The sequence below is a fragment of the Camponotus vicinus genome, unplaced genomic scaffold (assembly GCF_025532165.1).
Source record: "Camponotus vicinus isolate PSW18456_S1 unplaced genomic scaffold, iyCamVici1.0 SCAF_3, whole genome shotgun sequence".
NCBI classification, from domain to species: Eukaryota; Metazoa; Arthropoda; class Insecta; order Hymenoptera; family Formicidae; genus Camponotus; species Camponotus vicinus.
The window spans coordinates 3744213-3768147 of NW_028141967.1; the positions used below are offsets into that span (position 1 = coordinate 3744213).

The window sequence follows — 23935 nt, forward strand, 5'->3', positions numbered from 1 at the left end:
AAAAATTTTAATAAGAATATCATTTACAGTATAGATAATTTTATTCTTACATATAATATAGATCTTTCATATACATGCAATATGTAATTATAATTAAAGAATTGATTAGTTGTAATGGAAAGAAGGAATTACAGATTCATTCTAGTTCTTGTCAGTGTCGCCCTAGTTAGCATATTTTTCATTTAAAGTAATTCATTTAATCGGATGGCGACAAAGAAAATTTTTTCGAATAAACAAAATTGTATAGGTTGTAAATAAATTATAAATAATCGCGATAGAACTTGGATACTTTCATCTTGGTTAAAACTTTATATATTTAAATCTCTGTCAATTTATATATGCAATTAAGAAAATAAATTAGAGGATTTAATTCATACATAAATACTAATAGTAACATATACATATATATTACATATATTTTTTCATTCAATTGAATGTGGCAACAAATCACATGCGAAATACACACGTTTCTGCCCGCACGTCTCTCAAGTTGGAATAATATCTCTCTGTTGATTCCTGCATATATATTTTTACATGAGCTCGTATTTTTATTTGTTATTCGTATAAAAATATTCACTTATGCGAAATTCTTTATCTTTACGAAGAAGTAAGCAAACCTCGTCGATTATAAGTGTTTATACATCCCCTTTCACTCTTGTAGATAAAGAAGAATAGCATCTTTTGTACCACGTCGGGGTGGCACCCAATTGACCCCGTCGTCAATTGGATAATTCAAAATAGCACTGTCTGATTGGTCAATCGTTGCTGGTTACCCTAAGCACAGGTCGATATAATTGGCTATGATCAATCGCACCGTGGTCAAACAGGACGCTCTCGCCACGTTGCTGCATCGTGATCTCCCTAAAATGCATTCGACAAGAGAGGAACTGTGAAGAGGAGTAATTTTTAATCCATATTCAATTATTTTTATTATCGTATGAGTGCGTTTCAACTTGATCTTTCGGCGAAGAAAGTAATAAGTGCATTTCGAATGTGTCCTGTTTGAGAGAATAAGAAGAAGAAAAAGCATTTTCAACTTTTGCCGACACAAAGTCGCGTTTCTATCATGTCGATTTCATCGAAAAAATTCTGTTCCTCGGAAGATATAGAGAAGAGAAATTCAGAAACAACTAACGAAAAAGAGTTAGTATAGCTTTGCTTTTCTCTTCCTTTTCATAATAGTTATTGCCGGGCAATAACGATGTCGAAATAATCGCAGATGTCGGCAAGATAATAGGAAAAAACAAAAAACGTCCGATGACATGAAGTATAATTAATTCAAATTAAAGTGAATAAGCAACTAAACTGAAAGTTATCAACTATTTATAGAGAGATGCGGAAATATGAGAAGAGAATCTTGCAATGCCTTCTAGCGGAAAAGATAATTCCAATGGATCTTAAACATTGGCCGTTCTTTCATGTGCTAATGCCGGAATTTATCTCACAAATTCACATGATTTTGCTAAATGGTAAAATTTATCATTTTTTATCATATTGCATTTTTGACTATGTAATATTGTTACTTATATATATTTATATATATTATATATTATAATATTTTGAAGGTAATTGTGATAGACAAGTTATAATTGTGACGAAGGACAAGAATGTTTACAGCTTATATTATTTTGGAGGTGATCATTCAAAGACTAGTGACATACATATTGCTCACGATTTAAAAAAGATAGAAGAATTGTGTGGAAAAAACATAAAGACTTTTGCTTGCAACTGGAGTTTCGTCCTGGCACTTACAGCAGAGGGAGAGGTATATCAAAGAGTTCATATTCTTTAAAGGGAGAAATAATATCAAACTTCATTATTAATCTTCTGTTAAGTTTTTTTAGTAGTACTTTCATACTTAAATGTAACATTCTAAATGTAAAATGAAATTCAAAGAATCATAAAATGTATTACAACTATATACTTTTTTTTAAAGGTTTACCTCTGGAAATTCGGTAAACAAAAATTCACTGAGAGATGGCCTATCAAGTCCACACCTATTCGACTTTCCGGCTTTAGCAAGAAACGTATCGTGGACATTGCATGCAACAAATATCATTTTCTCGTTTTGACCAGCGATGGAGAGGTAAGCAAAATATTAAATTATCACAATGATAACGATAAGAATCATTCTCATAAGTTAAACAATTGTTTGTAATTTAGGTGTATGCTTGGGAAGAAAATAATTATATGCAGGATGATATACAAATAATTAAAAACGCTCCTATTTTTGATGGTAGTGTGAGACAAGTAAAACATGGATTGGAGAAGAAGAATGTTGTTCATATCGCGTGTGGTAAAAAATTTAATATGGTTATAACTGACGAAAATAAACTATATGGTTGGGGCAGGAACAAGGAGGGGCAGATTTCAAACATACACTCGCAAGAACAATACGTATACCCACGCGAAATTACCACATTCTCGGATAAAATAGGTAAATTTTTTTAAAATTTATTTCTGAGATTTCATCTCTAAGAATGTTACAGTATCGAACATCTTCATGAGAGAATGACGTTTTAGTTAAGGTGGTCTGCGGAGACGCGCATACGTTGGCGCTCACAAATAAAGGAGAAGTCTATGCCTGGGGCAATAACAGTCGTGGACAAGTGGGAGTAAATAACAATTTGAAATCCTCCGATCCGATCATGGTAATTCATGAATGAAAATTAAAAAACTTTTTAATAATCGCTATGCGCTGAGTGGAATGAGAAATAATACAATAAAGAATGATACAATCAACAGGTGAACGTGCCTCAAATGGGAAAGGTTTTGAATGTTGACGCCTATGATAATATGAGCGTTGCCGTCGGCTATGATAGGACTATCTATGTATGGGGTTACTACTTCGGTCAAGATATTACCCAACCTTTTCGCACGAAGTTTTCGAGGGTTTTTGACGTGTTTGCGCACAGTTTCTGGAGATGCATGCACAAGCCATTGATTGTGCATGATTCTGTACACATTGTGCGAATTACGAATAATTACAATTACAAGTATACTGAAGAAGTATTAAATATATTAGAATCCCTAGAAGCAGCATTTGATGATCCGGTATGTTTCATATTATTGTTCTGTATGTACTTTCTTGCATTACATATATATATATATATATATATATAAATAACTATATAAGAAATTAGGCTCTGTGTATAAAACATAAACTTAAATTTAAAGGCCATAAGAGCTAAACGCGGATGATAGTGCGTAAGTTCAACGAGAAAATAAGTTTTTCGTTGAAACTTATTTGTGTGCACAGGGCACAAATTTTCTTGGTACGATACCAAGCAAATTTAAATAATTCTCAATTCGAGAATTTATTTAATTATTATCCCTCTTTCCCCCCTGTAATGTTGTAGGCGAGAAAAATATCGGGCCGAAAGTCGCTGAATCGGGAATCGAACCCGAGTCTTTCGCTTGCCGGGCGACTGCTCTTACCACTGAGCTATTCAGACCCTTCAACTCGATACTTCTCGGTCGCCTACAATTATATATTAAATTGAAGAATAACGCCATCTTCCGCAGGCGTGAATTTTAAATAACTATATAAGAAATTAGGCTCTGTGTATAAAACATAAACTTAAATTTAAAGGCCATAAGAGCTAAACGCGGATGATAGTGCGTAAGTTCAACGAGAAAATAAGTTTTTCGTTGAAACTTATTTGTGTGCACAGGGCACAAATTTTCTTGGTACGATACCAAGCAAATTTAAATAATTCTCAATTCGAGAATTTATTTAATTATTATCCCTCTTTCCCCCCTGTAATGTTGTAGGCGAGAAAATGTTGTAGGGATAATAATTAAATAAATTTTCGAATTGAGAATTATTTAAATTTGCTTGGTATCGTACCAAGAAAATTTGTGCCCTGTGCACACAAATAAGTTTCAACGAAAAACTTATTTTCTCGTTGAACTTACGCACTATCATCCGCGTTTAGCTCTTATGGCCTTTAAATTTAAGTTTATATATATATATATATATATATATATATATATATACATATATATACATATATATACTAAAATTAAATATATATAAAACATATTTACATAGGTTTTAGATTGGTTGATTGGTATAAAAGAATATAGAGATTTGTAGATTTTTGTAAGAAATAATTGGAAATAATTTAATGTAATCTTATTAAATTATTCAATAATTTTTGTCCTTCAGTTGACGAGCGATTTTACCATACAAGTCGAAGGACAACCTATTTACGTTCACAAGGCTATTCTTAATATTCGTTGCCAGTATTTTTTCGACAGTATGTCGGATTCGTCACCAGTATACATCATATCGGATAAATTTTCTTATATCGTTTATAAAGCTTTCTTGAAATACTTGTATACCGGCACAATCGATTTATCTTTGGACAACGCATTAGGTAATTGGAGTTGTAAACATTAGAGCTATCATAAATTATAATTCAGAAACTGAAGCGACACTTCATTACAGAGCTTATGGAATTGGCCGAGTTGTATTGTGAAACTAATCTTAAAAAAGATTGCAGTCAGATACTGAAGCAAACCATTACTGTGTCAAATGTAGCATTCTTCTACAGTAAAGCGATCGAGTACAATGCTGAAGTAAGTACTACAATTCAAAATCGCTATTAATGTTGGAATTCATTAATTGCAATGTATTTATTCATGTGTACGATATATCGTTGAATATCATGTGAATTTTAGGAACTCGAGGAGTTCTGCTTGCAGTTTGCTCTGCGTCACATGATAGCTAACACATTATCGAAAGATTATATTGAATTAGATATGAGTACTGAGGCTAAGTTTATACACAGATCAGCGATACAAAATAATGTTACTATCACGTCGTCGACATTCTATTCTTCGAATAAATATGTGGAGAAGAGAAATTTAAAAACAACAACTAAAAAAGAGTAAGTTCGACGGTCTTGTTTCCTCTTCCTTTTTATATTTTTATCGCTGCTGGGCGATAGCGATGTCGAAATAATCGCAGATGTCGGCTAGATAATAGATGAAAATAAGAACCGTGCGATGACATGAATACAATTAATTCAAATCAAAGTGAATGAGTTAACTAAACTTAAAACTTATCAAATTATTTGTAGTGAGATGCAAAAATATAAAAAGAGAATCTTGCAATGCATTCTAGCGGAAAAGATAATTCCAATGGATCTTAAACATTGGCCGTTCTTTCATGTGCTAAAACCGGAATTTATTGCACAAATTCACATGGTTATGGTTTATAGTAAGATTTATCTGTTCCTTTTTTCTTTTCATTGTATTGTCTTTTTCATTATGTGCTATTATTCCTTATGCCGTGAAAATAGATAACTGTTATAATGAAGCTATAATTGCGACGAAAGACAAGAATGTCTACAGCTTAGATTATAAAGAGGAGCATTTAAAGACTGATGACCTACACACTGCTCTCTATTTAAGAGAAATAAAAGAATTGTGTGGAAAAAACATAAAGTCTTTTGCACACAGCGATAGCTTTATCCAGGCATTTACAGAAGAGGGAGAGGTATATCAGAGCTTTATATATTTCTTGAATGAATAAAATTGATATTAGGTGGTTTTATATCATCCCTAAAGCGTGAACTTTTCTACGGGAACAAGTAAAAATGAAAATTATTACATATACACATGTGTGTGAAATCATAATAAGATATAAGTAGATAAATTATAATTAAGAATATATATTAAGTATATATTATAAATTGCTTTGATTAGAAGAACAGTTATTTGGCCATAATATTTATTTCAATATGCAAATATTTTTAAAATTAATATGTGAAAGATTGTAATGATGTAATTTTTATTTTCTTAATAAGATAAGAATTACGAAAATAATTTTAAAAATATCTCTAATGGACATAGAAAAGCAGATATTGCAGCACCTAATTTTTAATTCTTTACATTCAATATTGTTGTAAAAATTAAAGCAATACATACACACACACACACACACACATTTAGTTTCTAATATTTTAAAAATGCGAGAAAACTTTAAATTCTTTTACATGTATCAACATGGCCAATGAATTTATATAAATTTATCATGTTGAAAAGTACTTAGGATGAAATAATATCAAACTTTATCATGAAATTTTTGTCAAGTGTTTGCAAGAGTTTTCATACTTAAATATTCTAAATGTGATTCAGAAAATCAGATCAAAAAATGTATAACAGCTATGCTATTTTTAAAAGGTTTATTTCTGCGAAATCGCGGAAAAGACCATTTTTAGTCGTGAGATTTCTTACGTATCCACGTTTATTCGAGTCGCCGACTTAAGCGACCAGCGTATCGTGGACATCGGATGCGGACGGTATCATGGTCTTGTTCTGACTAGCGATGGAAAGGTAAGTAAAAGATTAAACTATCACAATGATAACGATAATAATCATTCTCATATATTGAACAATTGTTTGTTATTTAGGTGTATGCTTGGGGAAAAAAGAATTGGGAAAAAATTGATTCGGGAGAAAGTGAATGGATTGATTGGGAAAAAGATGATTCGGAAGAAAGTGATTGGGAAGAAAATGATAACCAGGTTGGTAACGAAAACACAGTTCATATTAGTGTGCCGAAGCAGGTAAAACATGAATTGGAGAAGAAGAAAGTTGTCCATATCGCCTGTGGTTTAAATTTCAACATAGTTGTTACTGACGAAAACAAACTATACGGTTGGGGTAATAACGGGGTCGGCCAGATTTCAATCGTCCATTCGCAAAAACATTACGTATACCCACGCAAAATTACCACATTCTCGGATAAAATAGGTAAATTTTTTTAAAATTTATTTCTGAGATTTCATCTCTAAGAATGTTACAGTATCGAACATCTTCATGAGAGAATGACGTTTTAGTTAAGGTGGTCTGCGGAGACGCGCATACGTTGGCGCTCACAAATAAAGGAGAAGTCTATGCCTGGGGCAATAACAGTCGTGGACAAGTAGGTGTAAATAGCAACAGGAAACCCTCCGGTCCGACAGTGGTAACTCATGGATTATTGATAAAAAATTTTCTAATAATTGCTATGATGAGTGGAACGAGGAATAATAAGGAAAGGTATGATCGACAGGTGAATGTCCCCGAGATGGGAAAGGTTTTGGATATCGCTGCTTATAATGACATGAGCGTTGCTGTCAGCTATGATAAGATTATCTTTGTGTGGGGTCACTTTTATTACAAAATAATTACTATCCCATTTCCTACCAAGTTTTCGAATATTCATGACGTGTTTTCGAATATTCATGACGTGTTTGCGTACAGCCTGTGGAGAGGCATGCACAAGCCATTGATAACGAATAATTTCAAATATGTTGAAGAAGTATTGAATATATTGGAATCCCTCGGAGAAATATTTGATGATCCGGTATGTTTCATTATTATTATGTATTATCATTTTTTTATTATGTAGCATGAAGCTATATGTAATACATATTTTCATTTTAATGTGGTTGATATGAAAGAATAGAGATTTATAAGAGATTTATAGATTTTATAAGAAGGAATTAGAATTTTTTTTCTACTAGAAAAAATAATTTGCAATCGTTAATGATTGTTTTAATAAAAACTTCTGGTGTCAATCCAGTCCTATATTGAATTATAATATTAAAAGTAAAAAATATTAATCTAATATTATTATTTAATAATTTGTTCTTTAGTTGACGAATGATCTTACCATACGAGTCGAAGGACGACCTATCTATGTTCACAAGGCTATTCTTAAGATTCGTTGTCAGTATTTCAAAAACATGTTTCAACATGATTGGACTGAAAATATTCAAAGGTAAACTTAGAAAAAATTATTTAGAATATCTCAACTTTGGTTACATAATGACAAACAATGTTTTCTGACAGCATATCGGATTCAGTGTACACCGTATCGGATAAATTTTCTTACGTCGTTTATAAAGCCTTCTTGAAATATTTATACACCGGCATAATCGATTTACCTTCGGAGAACGTATTAGGTAATTGAATCTAAACGTAAATTATCACAAATTTACAATTCAGAAACTGAAACGACACTTTCTTACAGACCTTATGGAATTGGCCGACATGTATTGTGAAACCAATCTTGTAAAAGATTGCAGTCAGAAAATAAAGAAAGTCATTACTGTGTCAAATGTAGCCTTTTTCTATAATAAGGCGATCGAATGTAATGCGAAGGTAAGAATCACAGTTTGGAGTTAATTACTATTAATGTTGGAATTTATAAATTGCAATGTATTTATTTATGTGTGTACGATATATCATCGAATAACATGGGAATTACAGGAACTCAAGGAATTCTGCTTCCAGTTTGCTCTGCGTCACATGAAAGCTGTAGTACTATCGGAAGAGTATATTAAGTTAGACACGAGTACAAAGGATAATTTTATGCGCAGAGCAGCTACCCAGAGTTCTACAACAAAATCTGTAGAAAGTAAATCATGCCAAGTGTCTCCTATCAACTAATGTTAGCAAAAAGGTTACAAATTTGTTACTGAAGCTGTTATTACCAATTAAGTTGACTGCAGATTGACGGCAGATGTGAAACAGGGTTTGCATGCGTGATCTGATAACAAATTGGCAACAATCTGCATTTGATTCGATAGTTCCTTCGCTTACCGCTATGTAATGTACTATCCCGCAAAAAAAAATTTCTGTCAGAAGTATATATAAAGTCGCAATTATTAATAAAAGATCATAAATAGATCAAAAATGGATCAAAAAATTATTTCTATCACTTCAATTTCTGATATCTAATACAAGCAGATGAGATTCAGAATATTAAACTGATTGGAATAAATAGAATAAATGGATAATTATTCATTTACTACCTATTTGAAGTATAAAGGAAGAATTTAATTCTAAATAAATTATATATCAAGTTTTATAAGTTAAATTTAATTATTTTCACCATTTACTTTATTATTTATTTAATTAAATTGAACTAGTCCTTCACTATGAGAAATATAACTATATAACGATATAACATATAATATATTACATATTATATGTTATATTAAAAGAAAATTGTAATCAATCAATAATAGTCTTCTTTAGCATAATAATCAATTTTGTTGCATTTATATTACATATTTATATGAATGACTAGAAGCTGCAGATAATGCTCAGAATCTGCTGCCAATCTGCTGTCAGATTACGCGCGCGCAGATCCTGCTCGGTTTCTGCCGACAATTTGACGTCAAGTCATGTTAGCAGATCCTGCTCGGTCTTTGCTGACAATCCGCTGTCAGATTGTGTGAGCAGGTTTTGCTAGCAAATCGTGAGCTTAACAAATGTCAATCTGCTAGCAACTTTTGTGAAAATCTGTCGCCAATCTGCTGGCAAATTGCGCGCATTTTGCTTACTTGGTAAAGGAAATACTTTCGGAATATGATTCTTTTGACATAAGTTTCGAACTAAATCCCAGATCGTTTTTTTATTCTATACAAGCATCAATGAAGCTATACATATCGAATAAAGTAAACCTTGTTCCAGTTACCATTTCATAGTTAACATAATAGTACGTAATATAAATATACAATATATAATTTTATATAATTTTATTTATCAATTAAAGTATTTACAAAATTGATTCAATTCTTAAATATTAAATTTGATAAAACGAAATAAAAAATCTTATTTCTCTCACTAGTGTCTTTTTATATCAAAGAGTTCTTATCAAAGAGTGAAAAGGAGAAGAATCACAAAAATATTAAAATCGAGATTATAAATGACAGGGAAAAATAATATTAAAAATTTCAATAGGAATATAATTTACAGTATAGATAATTTTATTATAATATATAGAACTTATACATACAATATGTAATTAAGGATTTGATTAGTTGTAATGGAAAGAAGAAATTACAGATTCATTCCAGTTCTTGTCAGTGCCGCCCTAGTTAGCATATTTTTCATTTAAAGTAATTCATTTAAACGGATGGCGACAAAGAAAATTTTACGTGTAGGCAAAATTGTATAGGTTGTAAATAAATTGTAAATAACCGTGATAAAACTTGGATACTATCATCTTGGTTATAAGCTTTATATATTTAAATCTCTGTCAATTTATATATGCAATTAAGAAAATAAATTAGAGGATTTAATTCATATATAAATATTAACAGTAACATATACATATATATTACATATATTTTTTCAGTTTAATGTGGCAACAAATCACATGCGAAATACGCACGTTTCTCAAGTTGGAATATCTCTCTGTTGATTCCTGCATATATATTTTTACATGTTCGCGTATTTTTATTTGTTATTCGTATAAAAATATTCACTCGGGCGAAATTCTTAATCTTTACGAAGAAGTAAGCGAAACTCATCAATTATAAGTTTTTGTACATCCCCTTCCACTCTTGCAGATAAAGAAGAATAGCATTATTTGTACCACGTGGGGATGGCACCTGATTGACCCCGTCGTCAATTGGATAATTCAAAATAGGTCTTTCTGATTGGTCAATAGTTGCTATCCTAAGCACAGGCCGATATAATTGGCTATAGTCAATCGCAATGTGGTCAAACGGGACGTTCGCACCACGTGGTTGCATCGTCGACTCACTAAAGTTGCAACATTCGACAAGGGAGGAACTGTAAAGAACACGTGGTGCGGAAGATTAGTTCTTCATTCATTTTCAATTATTTTTATTATTGTTTGAGTGCGTTTCGATTTGATCTTTCGGCGAAGAAAGTAATAAGTGCATTTCGAATGTGTTTTGTTTTAGAGATTAAGAAGAAGAAAAGGCATTTTCCAATTTCCGCCGACACAAAGTCGCGTTTCTATCATGTCGAAAAAATTCTGTTCCCCGAAAGATATAGAGAATAGAAATTCTGAAATAACTAACGAAAAAGAGTAAGTATAGCTTTGCTTTTCTCTTCCTTTTCATACAAGTTATTGCTCGGCGATAGCGATGTCGAAATAATCGCAGATGCCGGTGAGATAATAGGAAAAAACAAAAAGCGTCCGATAAAATAAAGTATAATTAATTCCAATCAAAGTAAATAAGCAACTAAACTGAAAGTTATAAATCATTTATAGAGAGATGCAGAAATATGAGAAGAGAATCTTGCAGTGCATTCTAGCGGAAAAAATAATTCCAATGGATCTTAAATATTGGCCATTCTTTCATTTCCTAGAGACGGAATTTATCCAACAAATTCACATGGTTGTGTTGTATGGTAAAATTTATTTTTTTTCATTCATTGTCTTTTCTTGCTATGTAATATTGTGTTACTTACACCATAATATTTTGAAAATGAGTTTAATAGATGTAATATGGTCATTACTTATGCCATTGCATTAAAATAGATAACGGTCATAGTGGAGCTATAATAGTGACGAAGTACAAGAATGTTTACAATTTAGGCTATAATAAAGATCATCATTCAAAGACTGGTGACGTACATAATGCTTCCTATACAAAAAAGATAAAAGAATTGTGTGGAAAAAACATTCAGATCTTTGCTCACAGCTGGAATCTCGTCCTGGCACTTACAGAGGAGGGAGAGGTATATCAAAGAGTTTATATTCTTTGAATGTGCCTTGATGCATATTTGAGTTTCTGGGATTAAATAAATTTTAAATGGCTTGAACGATAAGATTAATGTAGAATGAGGTTTTATAGCCTTCCGAATTGTGAACGTTTCTTAGCAAACAAATGAAAATGCAAATTTATATATATACACGTGTGTGAAATAATAAAATATACTATATAATAATAAGTACATAAATTAACTAAAATTTATATTAAATAAATAAATTGCTTTGATTAGAAGTATAGATATTTGGCCATAATACAATACTTATTTCAACATATATAAATATTTTTAAAATTAATACTATGGTATGTGAAAGATTGTAATGTTGTAATTTTTATTTTTTTAATAAGAAGAAATGAAAAAATTTTGAAAATATCTGCTGAACAAGGAAAAACAGAGATTGCAGAACATTTTTAATTCTTTATACATTAAATATGGTTTCGTAAAAATTAAAACAATATACATACACACACATACATACAATTGTAACTTAATTAATTTTCATAATATTGTAAAAACATGAGGAAACGTACAATTTTTTTGGAATATCCTAATGGCCAATAAGTTTGTAAAATTTATCAAACTGAAAAGCACTTGACAATGGAATAATATAAAACTTCATCATTAATCTTTTCTTTTCTAGCAGTGCTTTCATCCTTAAATGTTTAAAATTAGAAATATAAAATTAGAAATTAAAAGAACGAAATCAAGAGGTACATTTTACAACTATGTTATTTTTAAAAGGTTTATTTCTGGGAGTTCAAGAAAAGCCGCGGTTCGTATCATGAGCAACCCGACGTACCCAGGTTTACTCGAATTGCCGGCTTAAACGACAAGCGTATCGTGAACATTGCATGCGGCAGTTATCATTTTCTCGCCTTGACTAGCGATGGAAAGGTAAGCAAAAGATTAAACTATCACAATGATAACGATAATAATCATTCTCTCTAAGCTAAACAATTGTTTGTAATTTAGGTGTATGCTTGGGAAGACAATATTTATATACCGAATACTAATGAAAACATAGCTACTTTTGATGGTAGTGTGAGACAAATAAAACATGGATTGGAGAAGAAGAATGTTGTTTATATCGCGTGTGGTCATAAATTCAATATGGTTATAACTGACGAAAACAAACTATACGGTTGGGGCCAAAACGATGAGGGACAGATATCATTCGACCGGACGCAAAAATATTACAAATATCCACGCGAAATTACCACATTCTCGGATAAGATAGGTAAATTTTTTAAAAATTTATGTCTGAGATTTGGTCTCTAAGAATATTACAGTATCGATCATCTTCATGAGAGATTGATGTTTTAGTTAAGGTGGTCTGCGGAAAGGCGCATACGTTGGCGCTCACAAATAAAGGAGAGATCTATGCCTGGGGCAGTAACAATGAGGGCCAAGTGGGAGTAAATAACAACTTGAAATCCTCCGATATGATCGTGGTAATTCATGAATGAAAATTAAAAAACTTCTTAATATAGTCGCCATGCGTTGAGTGGAACGAGAAATGATACAATAAAAAATGATACAATCAACAGGTGAACGTGCCTCAAATGGGGAAGGTTTTGAATGTTGATGCCTATGGTCTGATGAGCGTTGCCGTCGGCTATGATAGGACCATCTATGTATGGGGTTGGTACTTCTGGCAAAAGATTACCCAACCTTGTCCCACGAAATTTTCAAGAATTTTTGATGTGTTTTTGCACAGTATGTGGAGACGCCTGAAGCCGTTGATTATGCATGATTCTTTACACACTATGCGAATTACGAATAATTACAATTACAAGTATACTGAAGAAGTGTTACATATATTTGAATCCTTAGAAGCAGCATTTGATGATCCGGTATGTTTCATATTATTGTTTTGTATGTACTTTCTTGCATTATATATAGTAAAATTAAGTATATATAATACATATTTTTATATTAGCTTGGTTGGTTGGTATAAAAAATATAGGGATTTGTAAGAGATTTGTAGAATTTTGTAAGGAAGAATTGGAAAATTCTTTTCTATATAGAAAAAAATAAATTGCAATCGTTAATGATTGCTTTGATTAGGACTTCAGGTCTCATTCCAGTCATATATTGAAATATAAGTGTGTGTGTGTGTGTGTGTGTGTGTGTGTATATTGATAATTAAGTATTACATATTGAATGAAAAGTGAAAAGTAAAAAGTTATGTATTTTTTATGATAATTTTTATATTAATCTAATATTATTAAATTATTCAATAAATTTTGTCCTTTAGTTGACGAGCGATCTTACCATACAAGTCGAAGGACGACCTATTTATGTTCACAAGGCTATCCTTAAGATTCGTTGTCAGTATTTCAAAAACATGTTTCAACATGATTGGATTGAAAATATTCAAAGGTAAACTTTGAAAGAAAACTGGTACTCTAAATTCAGAATTTCTCAATTTTGGTTACGTAATGACAAACATTGTTTTTGGACAGCATATCAGATTCAGTGTACAAGGTATCAGAGAAATTTTCTTACGTCGTTTATAAAGACTTTTTGAAATATTTATATTCCGGCATAATCGATGTACCGTCGGAGAACGCAATAGGTAATTGAAACAGTAAACGTAAATTATCACAAACTTACAATTCAGAAGCTGAAATGACACTTTATTACAGAACTTATGGAATTGGCCGACATGTATTGTGAAACCAATCTTAAAAAAGATTGCAGTCGGATAATAAAGCAAACCATCACTGTGTCAAATGTAGCATTCTTCTACAATAAAGCGATCGAATACAATGCTAAGGTAAGTATTACAATTCAGATTTAATCGCTATTAATGTTGGAATTTCATTAATTGCAATGTATTTATTCATGTGTACAATATATCGTTGAATATCATGTGAATTTTAGGAACTCGAGGAGTTCTGCTTCCAGTTTGCTTTGCGTCACATGACGGCTGAGACATTATCAGAAGATTATAATAAATTAGATATGAGTACTCAGGCTAAGTGTACACACAGAGCAGCGATAGAAAATGACGTTACTATCATGCCGTCGACACTCTATTCCTCGAATAAAAATGTAGAGAAGAGAAATTCAGAAACAACAACTAAAAGAAAGTAAGTTCGGCGGTCTTGTGTTTCTCTTTCTTTCTATACAAGTCGCTGCTGGGCGATAATAATGTTGAAATAATCGCAGATGGTAAGATAATTGGTAAAGACAAGAACCGTACGGTGACATAAAATACAATTAATTCAAAATAATGTGAATGAGCAGGTAACTAAACTTAAACCAATTATTTGTAGTGAGATGCAAAAATGTAAGAAGAGAATCTTGCAATGCATTCTAGCGGAGAAGATAACGTCAATGGATCTTAAAAATTGGCCGTTCTTTCATCTGCTAAAGTCGGAATTTATCCCAAAAATTCACATGGTTATGCTATATGGTAAAATTGACCATTTTTCATTATATTGTCCTTTTGCTATTTAATATTCTTACTTATATATTTTTATATATATTATATATTATAATATTTTGAAGATTTCTATGGTACTAGAGCTATAATTGTGACAAAGGACAAGAATGTCTATAGCTTAGATTATAAAGAGAATTATTTAAAGACTGGTGACACACATACTGCTCTCTCTTTGAAACAAATAAAAGAATTGTGTGGAAAAAACATAAAGACCTTTGCACACAGATATAATTTTATCCTGGCACTTACAGAAGAGGGAGAGGTATGTCAGCATTCATATTCCTTGAATAAATAAAATTGATATTAGGTTTTATATCATCCCTAAAATGAACCCTTTTCTTACGGTACAAGTGAAAAGGAAAATTATTACATATAGACATGTGTGTGAAATCATAATAAAATATAAGTAGATAAATTATAATTAAGAATATATATTAAATAAATAAATTGCTTTGATTAGAAGAACAAATACTTAGCCATAACATTTTTTTCAACATGCAAATATTTTTAATATTAATATGTGAAAGATTGTAATGATGTAATTTTTATTTTCTTAATAAGAAAAATTACGAAATTAATTTTGAAAATATCTCTAATGGATATAGAAAAGCAGACATTGCAGCACCTAATTTTTAATTTTTTACATTCAATCTGGTTGTAAAAATGAAAGCATTACATATACACACACTTAGTTTCGTAATATTTTAAAAATGTGAGAAAAGAATTTAAATTCTTTTACATGTACGAACATGACCAATTAATTTATATAAATTTATCATGTTGAAAAGTACTTAGGATGAAATAATGTCAAACTGAATTTTATGTCAAGTTTTTTCAAGTAATGCTTTCATACTTAAATATTCTAAATGTGATTCAGTAAATCAGTTAAAAAATATATTACAGCTATGCTACTTTTGAAAGGTTTATTTTAGCAAAATCGCGAGTGACATCTATTCCAATGATAAGTTTTCTGTATTCACGTTTATACGAGTCGCCGACTTAAGCGACAAGCGCATCGTGGACATCGGATGCGGACGGGATCATGATCTCGCTCTGACTAGCGATGGAAAGGTAAATAAAAGACTAAACTATCACAATGATAACGATAATAATCATTCTCATAAACTAAACAATTGTTTGTTATTTAGGTGTATGAATGGGGAAAAGAGAATTGGGAAGAAAATTATTCGAAAGAAAGTGATTCGGAAGAAAGTGATTGGGAAGAAAATGATAGTCAGATTGGTAACGAAAACACAGCTCACTTTAGTGTACCGTGGCAGATGAAACATGAACTGGAGAAAAAGAAAGTTGTCCTTATCGTGTGTGGTTTAACTTTCAACATAGTTGTAACTGACGAAAATACAATATACGGTTGGGGCGATAACACGGGCGGCCAGATTTCAATCGTCCGGCAGCAAAAATATTACAAGTATCCACGCGAAATTATCACAATCTCGGATAAAATAGGTAAATTTTTTTTAAATTTATGTGTGACATTTCGTCTCTAAGAATGTTACATTATCGAATATCTTCATGGGAGATTGACGTTTTAGTTAAGGTAGTCTGCGGATACACTCATGTGTTGGCGCTCACAAATAAAGGAGAAGTCTATGCCTGGGGCGATAACAGTTGTGGACAAGTGGGAGTAAATAAAAACGGGATCTCCGCTCCGACCGTGGTAACTCATGAATTATTAATAAAAAACTTTTTAATAATTGCTATGATGAGTGGAATGATGAACAGAATAATGAGAAAAGATATGATCGACAGGTGAACGTCCCCGAGATGGGAAAGATTTTGGATATCGCTGCTTGTGATGACTTCAGCGTTGCCGTTGGCTATGATAGGATTATCTATGTGTGGGGTTTCTTTTATAACAAGGAAATTACTATCCCGTTTCCTACCAAGTTTTCGAACATTCATGACGTGTTTGCGCACAGGAGAAGAATGCACAATTCATTGATTGTGTTTACGAATAATTTCACGTATGTTGAAGAAGTATTGAATATATTGGAGTCTCTAAGAACAATATTTGATGATCCGGTATGTTTCATTATAATTCTTTATGCATTCCTTTTATCTTAGCATAAAACTATTTGTGATACATATTTACATTTTAATTTGGTATATTTACATTTTAATTTGGTTGTTATAGAGAATAGAGATTTTTATAAGAGATTTGTAGATTTTGTAAAGAAGAATTAGGGAAAGTTTTTTTTTATACTAGAAAAAATAAATTGCAATCGTTAATGATTGTTTTGATTAAAACTTCTGGTCTCAATCCAATCCTATATTAAATTATAATATTAAAAGTAAAAAATTACCTATTTTTATGATAATTTTTATATTAATCTAATATTATTATTTAATAATTTGTTCTTCAGTTGACGAGTGATCTTACCATACGAGTCGAAGGACGACCTATTTATGTTCACAAGGCTATCCTTAGAATTCGTTGTCAGTGTTTTAAACACATGTTTCAACATGATTGGGCTGAAAATATTCAAAGGTAAACATTTAGAAAAGGAGGCTGGTATTTTCATTGAGAATTTTTCAACTTTGATTATTACATAATACCACATATTGCTTTTTAACAGTACATCGGATTCATCACCAGTATACACCGTATCAGATAAATTTTCTTATATCGTTTATAAAGCCTTTTTGAAATATTTATATTCCGGTACAATCGATTTACCTTCTAAAAACGCATTAGGTAATTGAAATTGTAAACGTAAATTATCACAAACTTACAATTCAGAAACTGAAATGACACTTTATTACAGAACTTATGGAATTGGCTGACATGTATTGTGAAACCAATCTTATAAAAGATTGCAGTCAGAAAATAAAAAAAGTCATCACTGTGTCAAATGTAGCCTTCTTCTACAATAAGGCGATCGAATACAATGCTAAGGTGAGTGTCACAGTTTGGAGTTAATTACTATTAATGTTGGAATTTATTAATTGCAATGTATTTATTTATGTGTATACAATATATCATCAAATAACATGTGAATTACAGGAGCTCGAGGAATTCTGCTACCAGTTTGCTCTGCGTCACATGAAAGCTGTAGTCCTATCGGAAGAGTTTATTAAGTTAGACACGAGTACAAAGGATAATTTTATGCGCAGAGCAGCTAAAGGAAATATTTTCGGTATATGATTCTTTTCACAAAATCGCAGATCGTTTTTTTATTTGTATGAATGAACATGAATCAATGAAGTTATACATGTCCACTAAACCTTGTTTCAGTTACCATTCCATAGTTTAACGTAATATTACGTAATATAAATATACAATATATAATTTTATTTACCAATTTTATTTATCAATTGAGGTATTTACAAAATTAATTCAATTCTTTAATAATAAATTTGATAAAAAGAAATAAGAAATTTTATTTCTCATAAAAAATTTTTTTTCTTTCACTAGTGTTTTTTATCAAAAAGTGAAAAGTAGAAGAATCACTAGGAATATTAAAATCCATCGAGATTATAAAGGACGGAAAAATAAGGTAATTATGCATAAAGAGGGCCCACTTTCGCACAAATGTGTTATTGACGTATGTTATGAAAATGTTATCCCTGATTAACATTCTAAAGGTTTTAGCCGGCTGTCGTTCTTCATTCAAAAGTTATTAACAAATAAATGTGAGAAACATTTACATAAAGATTCTACTTTATTTGTTCACCGATTTGCTTTATTTTTAAATATGTTATAGGGGAGATTTTCCCGAGTAATTTCGTATATATACAGGGTGGCCCACATAACTCTTAACAGCTCAATATCTCGAAAACTATGCCATCGATTTTAATGTTCTTGGTCTTAAATTGCATGGATCTGAAGGGCCTTTCTAACTACATAAACGTGAAGTGGCCCCCCCTTCCCCTTTAAGGGGGGGCGGGGGTAACTTTATAATTTTAAATGGAACCCCCTATAAAACGTTATACATTTAGATTCTACAGGAAAAAACAAGTAAATTTTGTCTGAAACATTTTTTTGTCAGATATTTCCATGATGAGATATAACAGTTTGAAGTTTCGACTTGTAGGTACTTACTTGAAGGGCTCGGAAATAGCGTTGTTGAATTATACGCGCTTGAGTTCTTTGCTTATTCGTGAAAAAACAAAAATAATAATATTTACAATTCTTGAGTTTGACTCAATTATCCATGAAAACGTTTTCAGTTTAGAGCTGTTATTCAAGCAGTAACATTGTGATTATGGCTATTTTTGATACAGAAGTGAATATGTTATTAGTGTCAGGTGAATGCCAAAAAAATTATCGGCGTGCAGCAGTGATGTTTTTTGAACGTTATGGGATCGAAAAATCTCATGTAACATTTTATAATTTAGAAAAGCGGCTTCGTGAGCACGGTGAATTGTGTAAAAAAATTCGCAATAAACCTAAACCTGTCACTAATGAAAATAATAGTGTCAATATTCTTGCTGCAATTACATTAAATCCTCATATTAGTCAACGTAAACTTGCACAAACATCACATATCAGTCGTTCTTCAATTCAACGAATTTTGAAACGGCAAAAATATCATCCATATCACTTGATTTTATCACAAGAGCTTTCGATGGCAGACTACGATCACCGCGTAACATTTTGTGAGTGGCTGCAGGGTGTTATGGAAAATGACTTTTTATGCAAAATACTTTTTTCCGATGAGGCTACTTTTATGAATTCAGGACATGTAAATAAACATAATATGCATTATTGGGCCGTTGAAAACCCACATTGGATGCGATCTGTTCCCTTTCAACATCGATGGTCTTTAAATGTTTGGTGTGGCATAATAGGAGATTTTGTGATTGGACCTTATTTTTTTGAAGAAACTGTAACATCTGAAAGTTATTGTGATTTATTAAAAAATCATTTGCCTGCGCTTTTGGAAGATGTGCCACTACACATTAGAAGAGAAATGTGGTTTCAACAAGACGGCGCTCCTCCACATTTTGCAATCATCACCAGACAATTTTTGAATGAAAAATTTGGGAACAAATGGATAGGTCGTGGGGAACCTCGTCAATGGCCTCCTCGATCCCCCGATCTAACACCATTAGATTTCTTCTTATGGGGATATGTAAAGGACAAAGTTATGTTTGAACCGCCGACGACAAAAGAGAATATGAAACAAAGAATACGTGACGCTTGCGCTTCAGTGACTCCCGAAATATTAACAAATGTTAGAACAACTTTGATGTTTCGAGTACATAAATGTTTACAAGTCCATGGTGGACATTTTGAACATTTAATTTAAAGAACATTTTATTTCTTCACGAATAAGCAAAGAACTCAAGCGCGTATAATTCAACAACGCTATTTCCGAGCGCTTAGTAAGTACCTACAAGTCGAAACTTCAAACTGTTATATCTCATCATGGAAATATCTGACAAAAAAATGTTTCAGACAAAATTTACTTGTTTTTTCCTGTAGAATCTAAATGTATAACGTTTTATAGGGGGTTCCATTTAAAATTATAAAGTTACCCCCGCCCCCCCTTAAAGGGGAAGGGGGGGCCACTTCACGTTTATGTAGTTAGAAAGGCCCTTCAGATCCATGCAATTTAAGACCAAGAACTTTAAAATCGATGGCATAGTTTTCGAGATATTGAGCTGTTAAGAGTTATGTGGGCCACCCTGTATATATATATATATATATATATATATATATATATATATATATATATATATATATATATATATATAAGGGTCGGACTCAAATAGTTTTGGAGATATAGGCTGAAAAAGGATAAAAATAATAAATACAAAAATAAGGTAAACCTTCGGAATACCTACCCCAATAGCCAAGTCTGCTAAAGCAAATCTTGTCAGGTAATCTGTTACAAATTTTTGTCAACAAAAAGATTACAGAATTGATACAGGTTCTGATATATCATGTGATATCGGCAGAATGTCAACAGAAATATAACAAAATCTGTTCACATATCTGGACAACAGATTATCAACAGAAACTGAGCAGAACTTGTTGATATAATTGACGGCACATTGATGGCAGAAATGGAACAGGATCTGTGCGGCGCAATTTTGACAGCAGATTGGTAACAAAAATCGAGCAGGATCTGCGCAATGAAATTTGATATCAAATTGTCAGCATACCCGAGTAGTGCCTGCTGATGTAACTGACGGCAGATTGATGGCAGAAATGGAACAGGATCTGTGCGGCGAAATTTGATGTCAGATTGCCTGTAGAAACCGAGAAGGATTTGCGCACACAATATCTGATAGCAGATTGACGGCAGAAGCAGAACAGGGTTTGCATGATTCGATAGTTCCTTCGTTTACCGCTATGTGATATACTTTCTCTCAAATCTCTGTCAAAAATATATATAAAGTCGCGATTATTAATAAAAGCTCAAAAATATAGTAACTATTTCTATCACTTTAATTTCTGACATCTGATACAAGCAGATGAGATTCACAATATTAAACTGATTGGAATCAATAGGATAAATGGTAAATTATTCATTTACTGCCTATTTGAAACATAAAGCAAGAATTTAATTCTAAATAAATTATATCTCGTTTTATAAATTAAATTACTTTTACTTTATTATTAATTTAATTAAATTGAACTAGTCCTTCGTTATGTGAGAATAATTACGATATAACATATATTATTATACATTATGTCATATCAGAAAAAATTGTAATTAACCGATAACTCACCGATAATACTCTTATTTAGCACCTATAATAATCAATTTTATTGCATTTATACAATATTAATATAAGTAAGCCCAAATCTTGTTTGGTTTCTGCTGTCAATTTGCCATCAGATTGCGTGCGCAGATTCTGCTCGATTTCTGCCGACAATCTGTTGTCAGATTATGTTTACAGATTCTGCTCGGATTTTGCCGCCAATCGAGCGTCAAGTCATGTTAACAGATCCTGCTGGATTTCTGCTACCAATCTGCTGTCAGATTCTGTGAGCAGGCTCTGTCAGCAGAATATAAGCTGAATGAGGACGTAGTTCATGTCAGTCTGCTGATATACTTTGATTAAATCTGTTACCAGTCTGCCGACATACTGCTAACATTTTGCTTACGGGGTACTTATATAAAATAATGGGTAAGAATACCCAATTTCTACGTATTTTTACCTCCTGAACACGAATATGAAACTTAAAAATAGCGGTCGTATTCGCAAATCGAAGAAAAACGCAAAAAAAGGTAAATTAAAGGTAAATAAAAAAAAGGTGAACAATTTAAATTTATATAGAATTTAATACAATTTAATACAATAAAAAAATCACAAATGTATGTGTACACACACACACACACGGGGGGGAAGGGTGCAAGGAGGGCCTTCGGCCCCCCCTCCCGCAATCACTCCGCCGGTAGCGGACGCATTGCGAAAAGTTCAATCACAATGGATATATGCTGTAAGTTGTAAAACGAGGTCCACCTTGCCTACCGGCGGGGTGGTTGCGGGAGGAGGAGCCGAAGGCCCCCCTTGCACCCCCTGCGCGCGCGCGCGCGTGTGTGTGTACACATACATTTGTGATATTTTTTAATTGTATTAAATTGTATTAAATTCTATGTAAATTTAAATTGTATTAAATGTATTTAAAATTATTATTTTTTCACATAACAGCTAAAATAGTAGGTTTATGAAAAAATGTATATCACCTTTTTTGTAGAGTTTTTCAGCGGCTTTATTTTTTGCTTAAAATTTTTTTTCTCAAATCAATATTTTCAGAGATAAAAAGCATTAAAATTGTGAAATTCTTTTGTTAATAACTTTTTAATAAACAACGACCGCCGGCTAAAACCTTCAGAATATTAATTAGAAATATGACCTTGACAACATATGTCAATGACACGTTTGTGCAAAGGTAGGCCCTTTTTATGCATAATTACCAAAAATAATATTAAAAATTTCAATAAGAAAATCATTTACAGTATAGATAATTTTATTATTATATATAATATAGATCTTACCCAGGTAGCAAGCACACGTCATTTTGACGTTTCAAATTGGTCATTCACTGACTATCCTTTTAGTCACGAGTTGACATTTCTATGACGTAAAAGCGGAGATGAGAAAGTTACTTTTTAAAAGTAACTCGTTACCATTACTCGTTACCGAGTAAAAAAAGTAAGTCGTTACCGTTATTAATTACTTATTTTTAAAAGTAACTAGTTACCGTTACTTTAAAAGTAACGATTCGTTACTTTTCCCATTACTTTTAATGTTAAAACAAGATAGAATTAAATAAAAAATTTACTTTGATAACATTTTTTATTAAAATATTAATAAAAGTAAGAAATTTTTTGTTTTAAATTTACAAAACCGTAAAATTTAAAGAGATATAGATTTTAAAACGCTTAACATGTAAATAAAAACATTTTAATTTCTATTAAATTTATAAATACAGCTAAATTTACATTCTTTTTGTGCTTTCGTCCGATATTACGTCAAACTTAAGCTGGCCAATCACGTCTATTCCTCGAGAAGAATGGAATACTGTGATTGACCAACGATGACATTAATCGCCCTCAGAGGTGTCTGTGAAGCTGGCATGACAAATTACGAATTTCAAAAAAATATTAAGAGTTCTGATAGCACTTTTCATAGTTCTACAGTTCCCGATAAAAATCTAAAAATTAATAATTTTTTATGAATTTTTAATGTTCTTGACCAGCATAACATTTAGTGAAAATGTGTTGTGCTGATGATTTTCCCTAATTTTAACGGCAGTTCTGGACAGTTCTATAAAAGTTGTATCCTTTAGACATTTTTACGCAGACCGTTTACTATTTTATAAATAATTATTTAAAAAATAGTAATCGATCGGAACTCTGTGTAAAAAATGTTTCTAAAGAATAGAACTTTTATAGAACTGTCCAGAACTGCCGTTAAAACTACGAAAAATCATCAGCACGACACATTTTTACTAACAAAAGTATCGTG

At 31.7% G+C, this 23935-nt stretch overlaps 1 pseudogene across 1 annotated transcript; it reads left to right on the top strand.

The window, feature by feature from the left end:
• The first annotated feature begins 1058 nt into the window (after window positions 1-1058).
• LOC145969246 (uncharacterized) lies at window positions 1059-18453 on the top strand (annotated as a pseudogene). The gene is made up of 42 exons (XR_014437990.1): window positions 1059-1143; window positions 1330-1469; window positions 1566-1765; window positions 1937-2086; window positions 2164-2437; window positions 2524-2651; window positions 2746-3054; window positions 4172-4382; window positions 4454-4584; window positions 4687-4895; window positions 5088-5227; window positions 5310-5506; window positions 6193-6345; window positions 6423-6765; window positions 6852-6979; window positions 7067-7360; window positions 7653-7777; window positions 7849-7961; window positions 8030-8160; window positions 8269-8409; window positions 9478-9502; window positions 10807-10846; window positions 11033-11172; window positions 11303-11502; window positions 12277-12772; window positions 12859-12986; window positions 13083-13388; window positions 13793-13917; window positions 14001-14113; window positions 14184-14314; window positions 14422-14630; window positions 14817-14956; window positions 15052-15248; window positions 15908-16057; window positions 16135-16453; window positions 16540-16664; window positions 16757-17029; window positions 17371-17495; window positions 17584-17702; window positions 17773-17903; window positions 18012-18144; window positions 18423-18453. The product of XR_014437990.1 is annotated as an uncharacterized LOC145969246 (transcript).
• The last annotated feature ends 5482 nt before the right edge of the window (window positions 18454-23935 follow it).